Source organism: Camellia sinensis, chromosome 15 (genome assembly GCF_055761805.1).
Source record: "Camellia sinensis isolate YWXY chromosome 15, ASM5576180v1, whole genome shotgun sequence".
Lineage (NCBI taxonomy): Eukaryota > Viridiplantae > Streptophyta > Magnoliopsida > Ericales > Theaceae > Camellia > Camellia sinensis.
The window spans coordinates 128,548,775-128,560,461 of record NC_138975.1 but is presented as its reverse complement, the minus strand read 5'-3'; positions in this window follow the sequence as shown (position 1 = coordinate 128,560,461).

The following is an 11,687-nucleotide window of genomic DNA, read 5'->3' as shown; positions in this document are numbered from 1 at the left end:
GTATGCTAGAGCGTGTCTCTCCAGTCGCCAACCCTACACAGTTAACAGATTGAACACACTAAGCTACACAGTTGGGAAATCTCATAACTTAATCCCTAATTTGCCTTGGTGTGTTCTACATCGATATCCTCATCAACATGTCTTAAACTAGGCCTAAGAATGCCTAGGATGGGATGAGGATGCAAAAATACACTTAGAAAACATTTTCAGAAATTTCAGTGAAACAGGGTCCCGCTCGAGCGCAGGTTTCCCCGCTCGAGCGTACAGGCAAACAAAGGTCCCCGCTCGAGCGCGTCATCCAGTCCTCCGCTCGAGCGCCCAAAACTCCGCTCGAGCGGACTGTTCTACAGTGCAAGATGCTGGAAGCTCGATTTTACCGCTCGAGCGGCACTACCCCCGCTCGAGCGGACGACTGAAATCTGGAAATCCCAGATTCGAGCTCCAGGTTCAAAACCAAGCTTAGATGCACAAAATTCGATCCTCTTGGGCCAATTTTCTGGAAAACTCTTTTAAACACATAGAATAACATATTTCAAAACTCAATTTAGGAAATCAAAGCCCAAGGGTGTTTAATTCAAACCCAATTTCCAACCATTTTCCAAGAACAATCCTCAAACATGACATGCATGACCTTAAATCATTTTTAAAGCTTCAATGCTGTTTCAAAAGAGCTCAAACCTTCAAAAACAAGATGAACTCATGGAGTATGACCAAAAGATGGACATGCATGTGAGGTATTATGAACTACAACCTCAAAACTTCAAGAATGGCAACATGCATGCAACAATTAAGCTTCAATTCAACCACAATGAACCAAAACATGACTAAGAAGACAATGGAGCTACCTTTAGTCTTGTATTTCAAGAAGGGAGCTCAAATATGCAATCACTTCAACAATTCTTCAATTACCAAGCAATTTACCAGCAAAATCAACAAGAACAATTCTCTCTCTCTCTAACTCTCCTCTCTTGGTCGGCAAAAGCAAGAAATGAGCTGAGAAAAATGTTTGATTCAAGCATACCAAGGCTCTAACATGTTATAATAAGGGCCCACTAACAATGGCAAAACGGTAATTAAGTCCAACTCTTCAATTAGCTTATTTTAATCTAATTTAATCATACCTAAACAGTTTTCAGGTAAATATACCGTAAAATCACATTAATTATGAGGGTCACGGAACATCAGTCGATTTCCAATTCAGCCGCCGATAAGGCCTTCAATTAGCAGTTTAAACGTACAAACAGGAACAGATAGTCAAACAGTCAAACAGATAGAACACAATTTAACACACACATACTCAGTCAATTCGATTCCAGTTTTCAGTCAGTCAGTTCAGTACCTTAGGTAGTTCAATTATCAGTCAAAATCAGTCTCGGTTAACAGTAATTAGCGGTTAATCAGTCATCAATCGGTAAACAGTATGAGGGTTGTTACACTAGGGGTATTGGTGGCCCTACATACAGAAAGATGCAGAGGCCTATGTCAAGAAGTGTGAAAAGTGCCAAAGATTTAAACCTCTAATACACTAACCAGCAGCAGACCTGAACCCAGTATCCACTCCTTGGCCGTTTGCCCAATGGGGAATGGATCTTGTCGGACAACTACCCCAAGCAACTGAGCAAAGGAAGTACCTGCTGGTAACAACATATTACTTCACCAAATGGATAGAAGTTGAGCCCTTAGCCAAGATCTGAGATGTGGACGTAAAAAGTTTCATATGGAAGAACATAATCACAAGATTTGGGATCCGAAGAGCAATAGTCGCAGACAATGGAACACAATTTGACAGTAAGCTAATCAAAAGCTTTTGCGTAAAGTTCAAAATCAAGAACTACTTTTCAACCCAAAGCTTTCCTCAAAGCAATGGACAAGCAGAAGCATCCAACAAAGTTATCTTGGATGGGATAAAGAAAAGGCTGCAGGCAGCAAAGGGAAAGTGGGTAGATGAACTACCAAGTGTGCTCTAAGCATATCGAACTACGCCGAGAAGATCAACAAGGGAATCCCCCTTTGCCATGGCCTATGGCACAGAAGCTGTCATTCCGCTGGAGGTCGACATCCCCGGGATCAGAACCCAGGGGGCAGAGAACGAGACTAATGATGTACTCTTAGCCCGAGATCTGGACCTACTAGAAGAAAGAAATGAGAGAGCTGTAATTCAGCTGGCAGCATACCAGCAGCAGCTTGCCAGAGCTTATAACAAAAAGGTCAACCCAAGGGAGTTTCAAATCGGTGACCTCGTCCTGAGGAAAGTCGTCGGCAACAAGAAGGATCCCAGAGAGGGGAAGCTTGGCCCAAATTGGAAAGGACCCTATAGAATCATCTCGGTACTGGGCAATGGGACATATCGGCTTGAAGATAATGACGACAAAGAGTTGCCAAGGCCTTGGATCACTTGCAATTTAAAATTTTTCTATCATTAGAATTCTTTGTCATTTTACCGAAGTAAATAAATAAAGTTTTAGCTCGTTTATATGTTTATACACTTGTGACTAATAAAGATACATAATATTGTTTCTAAAATACATGTATAATGAGAATCCATGCGGAACTTAGGTTCACATCAGGGGGCAGAGAGAAGAAAAAATGGGTTTAAAACTTGAGAAAAGTTTACAAGTTAAAGTTAAACCAAGATGATGTCTAACACTTGTTGAAACTTGAGAAAAGTTTACAAGTTGAAGTTAAACCGAGAGATTAAAGGTGAAACCAAGGTTGTACCGAGAAAGATACTTGGGTACTTGTCGAGGTAAATCATCAGTTTGTATAACCGAAGTGTGTCACCCCGAGAAGGTTGAACAAGATTGAAATATATATTAGAGATATGCAAAATATTCTAAGTATGGAATCATACAAGAGCAATAAAGGAAAGACGAACATGCAAGCATCCAAGAAAAAAGGAAGTTGTATTCATAAGGAGACACATCGGCCACATGAAGAGTTTACAATGTCCCAAAAACAAAACAAAAGGCAAAAGACAAAAGAAAAAGACATCAAAATTAAGATTCTTCAGCATCATTAGCAGGCTGGGCTTGGATCTCGAAGGACTGATGAGAAGACACCTCGGCGGCCTTCTCAGCCGCAAGTTCAGCATCAATTTCTTGCAAGGTTTGATCAAGGCTCTTGTCGGCAATGGACACGTCTGATATCTCCTTTTGAGGTGCAGCATCTTTGGAGACCTCCTCACCCTCCTCATCTTGAGTCAAGTCCAGAACTTGTCCATTCAGAGAAGGGGACTTGGCCCCAGCAGCGGTTTTTGACTTCCTCACCAAAACCTCCTCCTCAGATTCAGAGTCGTCATCGAATTGGCTTGGAGACGGAGGGAATGGAAGAGGAATGACGTCGGCATTCCTGAAGGGCGAGTCCTCGGGGACTTCAAGCTTTTTTAGAAGAGACATCCAATCAAGGGTGAAACCCTTGTTGCATGTCTGCTTCACTTGTTTTTCATAGTCCGCCGTAACATCAGCCACACCCTCACGGTAGCCCTTCTCATCGGCCGCCTGGAGCTTGACGTCCTTCGTAGCCAAGGCTTCTTGCAGTTCCTTCTGGGCCTAGGCCGTCTTTTACTCGGCCTCCCTCTTTTCGGCCTCAAGAACCTTCTTGATAGCCTCAGCAGAGTGAGCCTTTTCTTCGGCAACATTTTGAGCCTTAATAGCAGCCTCGGCTTAATCCTCCAAGGTCTTCATCTTGGATTGCAAGCTTTTATTGGTCTTCTGCAAACTGGAGACCTCCCTCTTCTTCTCGGCCAGCTTTTCCCGATTCTCGAAAGATTGTACTGAGAAAGAATGAGCGTGTTGGATGGCCTGAAAGTGAACAGAAGTTATTACAAAAATTCTCTAAAGTATAAAAAAGAAAGAAAGAAAGAAAAATGACCAAATAAAGGCACATACTTGAACAGAGCGCTGAAGCATCAGAGCATAGTTCTCATATTCACTCAACTCGGCATTTCGGTCGAAATCGCCGGGAAGAAGCAAAGCGGTGCTTATGGCAACGCCGACATTAATATCATCGGCGCTGTCGCTGGCCATAACTGGCTTATCCTCCAATGTGATTTGGGGGGCCCAGGGGGAATCATGCTTTCGGGACCCCGAGGTAGTTGCAGCCGATGACCTCGGCCTTTTTGATTTTGGAGATTTAGATGGTTGGGCCTCGGCACGCCTCTTCTCAGCAGCCGATTGGGACTTATCGCTCTCAGCCAATTTAGAAATTGGCAAAGTATCCTCAGTATCAACCTAAGTCACCTTCGCCTTTGGCTGAGCCTTCTTGATCCTTTTTGTCTTCAGCTTCGGCTGGGTTGGTGCTGGTTGAGCATCAACTGAATCTAGAATACCGGCCAAGAGATCCTTAGTGACTGCTTTTTAGCGGCCCATTTCAGCAGCAAAAACTGTTCGGCGTCATCGACGGCACTGGGATATCGGGATCAGATATGGAACCGAGGTAGACGGCTGCTCAGCTGGATCAGAGGTCAATCCTTGGTCATTTTGAGACGTCGGGAAGAGCCAACTTATAAGTGGGAATGAAGTTGAGAAGCAGAGGGGCTTTCTGCTTGTGGACTGGCAAGTTCAGTAGTTTCTTCAAGTCTTTGCTGGGAAAGAAAGACTGGCGGAAGCCCTTTGGTGGCTGAGGAAGAACTGCAAAAAGAAAAAAGCGTAGACATTAGAGCAGAATGTTGAAAACTTTATGCAAGAAAGTAAGAAAATTTGTGAAGGGCCCTTACCAGCTCCTTCCTCGAAAACTGTTCGACTTAGGGGATAAAGATGGAGGTCATCGTTTGGCTAAAACTCCCAGTTACCCGAGATGATGAAGTAATCATCTCCCGCTCCCTTGTTGGAGTCAGGGAGGTCGGCAACAATTTTGTATTCAGTGGACCTCGGCTTGAGGTAATAGATGTGGCATTTTTTCGATTTCAGGCGACACATGGTATAACGGTACTGGAAATCAGCAAGAGTAATCCTAGCATTCTCTTGTTTGGCTAAGGCTAAGGTACGCAATTAATACTCAGAACAGTGAATTTAGCATCATTGATTATCTTTGAGAGATATACTGACTTGATCGTCGGAGTGCCCCCGGGTGGACGAACCACCGCCAGAATCTTCTCTTTCTGTTACAGGTCAGCCAGGTGCCATCTATTCTGCCAATACTCTCTAGCTAAATACTGAGTTGACAGTGTAGTTGGAAAATTACTCACACAAGTACCTTGAGTTTGTATTTTCTCAGAACATTGCTGGGAAACACAATCGATAAAGGACAATTTTTATTTTTCCAAACAATGAATTGAATTAGCAAAGTGAGTAAAAAGACAAAACAACTCCTAGTCCTAGAAGAATAAAACAAACCTGTGAATGGCATGAATAGTTGGATGTATCTGTATGTATATATTCTTCTAACTGGTGTTGAGGTCAGTAAAAAGTAAACGAAGCAGGCAAATGAGAGTTTGGAACTGCTGTGATGGAATGGAACTGCTGTGAATAGAGGCAAAAGACGTGGGGACAAAAGATGTGAAGTAATTTTTATTTTACTAATTTGTCCTTTAATTAATAACTGACAGAAGAAGTTAATATCATTTAAGAATAAGTTATTTTAGTAATTTTTTAATTTTTTACGAAAAGATATATAGAAAAGTAAAAAGAGTGATGTGACAATTTGAGTTTTGCTAGGTAGCTCGAATGTAGTTGCCCGAATGGCTCGAGTAGGCAAAAACGACGTTGTTTTTGTTTTTTTGTTTCTTTTCCCCTTCTTCTTCCTTCCTCATTTCTTTTTTGTCTCAAACATTTGAGAACCAATATCTAACAAACAGAGAACCTCCTAACCAAAATCTCATTCCTCTTCTTCTTCCTCTTCTTTTTTTGTCTAAAAACTACCTAACCCACCACAAAATTGAAGCAAACCCACTTTCTCTCTCTAAAAATTATCAAACCCATCACAAAATTGAAGCTTTTCTTCAACTTCCTCTTCTTTTTCCTCTACTTTCTCTCTATAAAAACTACCAAATCCACCATGAAATTGAAGCAAACCCAACATGGGTTATTCAATTAATACTAACAAACAACATAAATCATCCAGATTCATTGCCTACCTGAACTTGAAGCCATGGTGAGGAAGCCATGGAGAGTAGATGGTGAGGAAACCATGGTTGCCTTGGTGTTAGAAACTGTGCCAGAGGATCTGGTTTCTTCAATTTCTATCTTTCTTTGCTCTGATTTTTTTATTTCTTTCTTCAATTTCTATCTTTGTTTTGGAAAGTTGTTGATTGGAGAGTTGTTGATTTATACATGGATTCTATTCTGAAAAAACAGATCTGGAGGAAGAAAAGGAGGCCGAAGGATGGGTCTGCGAGAGAGATGGTGAGGAGAGAAAAATTCGGGCCATTCGGGGCTCAAAAAATTCGAGCTACAAAGTTTTACTTTGACAATTTGTAGTAACTTAGAAATTTTTTAAGGAAAAATGTCTGAGAAACCGAAATCGTTTGGCTCGAAATTGGCTCGAAACTCAAAACGACGTCGTTTTGGGTTCTCTTACCGGTAACATGTAATAAAATTCTCTTACCCGTAAGATATATTACAATTCTCTTTTTGAATTCAAAACAAATTCGAGTTTGAAAATTTCGGACCCTGTAACAGTGTTGTTTTTTAAGCAAAACAAAAAATTGCGAAACGAGACTAAAGTGTGAAAAGAGAAACAAAGATGTGGGATGTTTTTATTTTACTATTTTGTCCTTTAATAACTGACAGGAAAAGGAGTGTATGTTGGAATTATATAATTGTTTAAGCCTATTTTAGATATAAAAATTATGAGACACCTTGAGTCAATATCAACTCAAGATCTCACTTTATATATTAGACTATATATCATATATATTAAATGACGGAATCTATCATAATAATACAATTCACCTTAATTAATTTAATTATTTAATTAGTTCTATAATAGATTCTTTTATAATAGACACCTTGAGTCAATATCAACTCAAGATCTCACTTTATATATTAGATTATAGATTCGTTTGGCAAGAAAGGTTTGGGGTTTTTTTGGCTATTTTAGCCACAAAAGACAAAATAGGCTATTTTAGCCACAAAAAACAAAACATCACATTCAACTCATAATCATTACACTCTTCTCTCACAAAAAAAGTCAAAAAAGTCAAAAAGTCAAAAAGCCCTTCCCAAACCAAGTTTTTTAGCCCAGGCTAAAATAGCCAAAAAAGCCAAAAAGTCAAAAAACTAACCCACTTCCCAAACGGAGGCTATATATCATATATATTAAATGACGGAATCTATCATAATAATGCAATTCACCTTAATTAATTTACTTATTTAATTAGTTCTATAATAGATTCTTTTATAATAGACTTCCACATAAAAAGTGAACTCTAATACGAGGGCCGAGTTGATATTAAAAAAATGAGGCATCAACACACCTGTTATGCATATATGAGCTTAAATTTTCTCATAATGTGTTTGGCAAGTGGGTTTGCAGGCTTTTTTGACTATTTTAGTCACAAAAAATAAAATAGGTTATTTTAGCCATAACAAACAAAACATCACATTCAACCCATAATCATTACATTCTTCTCTCACAAAAAAACTCAAAAAAGCCAAAAAGCCAAAAAGCCCTTCCCAAACCAAACTTTTAAGCCCAGGCTAAAATAACCAAAAAAGCTAAAAAGTCAACCCACTTCCCAAACCAAGCCTTAGACTATGATTTAACTAGCAATAATACTAGACAATGTATGGAGAGTGGAGAATTCTATTATATATACATTTGCATATCATATGTACTATTACTTACATTATTTTCTTTTTTAGTTATATTAATTTTTTCTTCAGTTATAATATTATTTTGAAATATTTGGTTATGATTTTTTTTATGTTTGATTATGATTTTTTTTTTTAAGTTATGATTTAGAAAGTATGAAATAATGTCATTTTTTGTTTTATAATTATAAAATGTATATAATATACATCCTTTAAAGTGTGTGTACCATAATCTTTCTCCTAGAGAGAACTAAGGTTAAGTGTTTCAACTTTCATAATGGCAATTATTTATTCTTTAAATCTTATGGATTAGTGTTTGTAAATGATGATGTCGTCCACTCTTAACTCAATATGCGCTTAATCAAAAGAAACTCTCTAGATTAATGTTAGGTATTATAAAAAAAAAATTATGAAAATGATCACGAAATATTCTTCACTGTTAGATTGCACATACAATAAAACACTACACACTAATCAAAGAATAAAAAAATTTCATGAAGCATTTCATGATATTTTTTTCAAAATTCCTAATATTATTCTAAGAAAAAAATTATTCTTTGGCACCTACCATAGAGGTTGGGGATGGGTGCTATGACAGCACTTATGCTGTTACAGGTTTATTTCGGTCATATTTTGATAATTCGAATTGTTCATATTATAAAATTTATTGAGTATATTATTCATATAAAAAATAAAATTAATCAGATAAGTATAACTTATTATCAAGACGAATAATAACTCTAAAAAATTATTAAAATCATGCTAAATAATGGTTTATTTTCTTAAACATAAATGTGGTCTTGTTATGAGTTATGGATGTTTAATTAACTTGAATTTTTTCATAGATGATCTACTTCACGAATTCTATACTATAAACTGTTCAGATCATTAAAATATATTTAAAATATACCTTAACAGACTCACAGGTGCTATGCCTAAGGCACACCACTAATCTCATTCCCTTACGACATATTTAGCCTTAAAAAAATATTGAGATTTTAGGTAAAGTCATTTTAAAGGTTAAAAAAAGATTGGGATTTTAGGTAAAGCCATTTTAAAACTATCAAAATGCGAGACAACTTTGGTTTTATTTTTTAAAAATTATTTTTAAATGAATTGTCATTTATTTTTAGTAATTTTTTTTTTTGTATTTTAATTATTTTTTGGTACTTTTGAGATGCACATAATCAAGATGCATCTAAAAAATAAAATAAATTGATTAAAATATTAAAAATATTAAAAAATACTAAAAATAAACGAACATTTAAATAAAAAATAAGCGTGCATTTTTGTTCGAATTTTCATTTGTTTTTAGTATTTTTTGAATGTTTTAATCAATTTGTTTTGCTTTTTAAATGTATCTAATATTGATATATCTAAAAATTTAAAAAAAAGAAAGAAGAAGATCAGGTTTGGCATCCTTTAAAAAAGTCAAAAAGTTACTATCTTAATTAAGTCACATCACCTATGTACCACATCACTTTAAACCCAACCTATATTTTATAAAAAGTCAAAAAGTACACTTATTTATAACATCTCAAACAAATATGAAAAAAGTTTAGTAAAGATAAACAAAAACTCATTTAAAAATAATTTTTAAAAACTTAAACTAAACAAAGCATTCATGAAAATTGTAAAAAGGGTCTTTATAGTAGAAGAATTGCTATTTTTTAGTAGACTAAATTTCAAAAACTATAGAAATTGATTCATATTTAATTATTATTATTATTAAAATAAAAAATAGTAATTTTCCCTATTCCATTATGTTAAGATATATAATGCAGATTTGAACTGAACTGGATCTATTTTCTTATATTTTAATGCTCCATTTGTTTTTTCTATTCCTTTATGTTAAAGATATATAATGCATAGATTTGAACTGATCTGCATCTATTTTCTTAGATTTTAGTGCTCCATCTGTTTTGACAAAAAAATATTTTTAACAACTTTTGTTTAAATAAATTAATACATTGATGGATGCATTAGTGATAGTGATAGTGGTGGCAATAGGGTGGAGTTGGAGGTGGAGGTGTTGGTGATGGCGATAGTGGTGTGGTGGTGGTAGTTTTAGGATGCAAGTAATATCACAATGTTCATTTGTTCCAGGTTTCAGATCTAATTATTTTTTCTTCGAGTTGCAAATTAGTAGAAAAAAAAAAAAAAAAAGAAGAAGAAGAAGAAAACAACTGCAAAAATATGAAGATGCAAGTGAAAATTGTACCAGAACACATATCATATTATTATGATTTGTTTGAGAAAGTTGCATATCAATGAAGCAATATAAAAAATTACACTATGCAGTAGAATTTTTTTGTGTAACACTAACACACATAAAATTTCCACTAAATACATAAAAAGGCTTGTATCAAATATAAGAAATACTTGCATCCCATGAAAGTAAAAAAAATTCCCCACTAATTTTATTATCAATTGGTATAAATTATTTATAAATATGAAGATAATAACATCACAGCAAGAATCGAACAATCATACAATGAAGAGGTCCATAATTGCAAAATAAGAAATGATTTTTTTCCAATTATTTGCAATTCTCTATTTTCATTTTTTTTTTTTTTTTTTAATGTGGGTCCTATCAATGACTGCCTTAGATTTTAGGTGCTATTTGGTTTTCACCTTCCAAAACTTTGGATAGATTCACCGTTATGAATCTTCACTCTGGGTACCCAGCACCCCATATGCCAAAAAAATTGTCCTCCTATTATTATTAGCATTGGGTATGGCTTCTGTCGCGTCTGGTATCGAACTGGACCATGCTGTCGGGCCCGTGGCAGTCTATCACGGGTCCCGTTTTGATAATCTGAACCGTTAATGTGTAGAAATCGTCGAGTACTATATATTTATAAAAAATCACATTGATCGGATATCGATAGCTATGTGATCAAAATAGTTTTTTGTCAACCGTTAATTTGTTCACCGTCCAATTTTTTTAATACGAAACTGATTTGATCATATAGTTATCGATATCCGATCAATGTGATTTTTTACAGACATATAGTACTCGACGAGTTCTACACATTATACGGTTCAGATTATCAAAACGGGATCCGTGATGAGCCTCCACACATCCAACAATATGATCCAGTCCGGACCCAAACTGGACAGAAGTCATACCTTTATTATTATTCATTTTTTTCTATTGGTCTCTTTCCACATTCAATCTTTCCATGTGAGCCCAACTCTATTTTTTGTCGCTTTTAAATTATTGTTGGTGAATGACGGGGTTGTCCAATGGTGTGCACTCCTCGTCAAGAGCTGCATAAAAATCAGCTTTTAAATTTTTTTAATTTTTTTGAATTATATATATATTTTTTAATTTATATATAAATATAGATATTTTCAAAAAAAGTTACAAAGTTGATTTTTAATCAAAGTCTATATGTATCTCTGTTATAAAATCTGTAATTTTCTTACAAAATGCATAATCTCATTATAAATTGACGTAATAAAAAATATGGTAACTAAGTCATAAATTTTTACAGTATCAATTACAAAATTTGGACATTTTATTATACCAATTTATAATGAGATTATACATTTTGTGATATGATGCACACCATAGTATTTTTCATTTTTGTATGTCTTTTGCAGAAAATTATTGGGATAATTTCACATGAGTGTATATTTGAAAAAGTAATTTTAAATTTGGGATGAATTTTATAAACATAAAAAAGTAAAATTGTAAATTTTTTCTTGGTTTTATAATTAAGTTTTGAAGGTACCTATGACATGTGATTTTTCAAAAATTATTTGGTGGTCCTGCGAAAAATTCATGCAATGTTTTCATTTGATATTTATTAATTGAAATAGTGGGATTCAGTATTTTCTGTTGGATTTTTGACAAACAACTTGATAAATGTCAAGTGATAAATGATGTGAAATAATACTCCAAAACTACCAAATAAACACTCGTCTTTT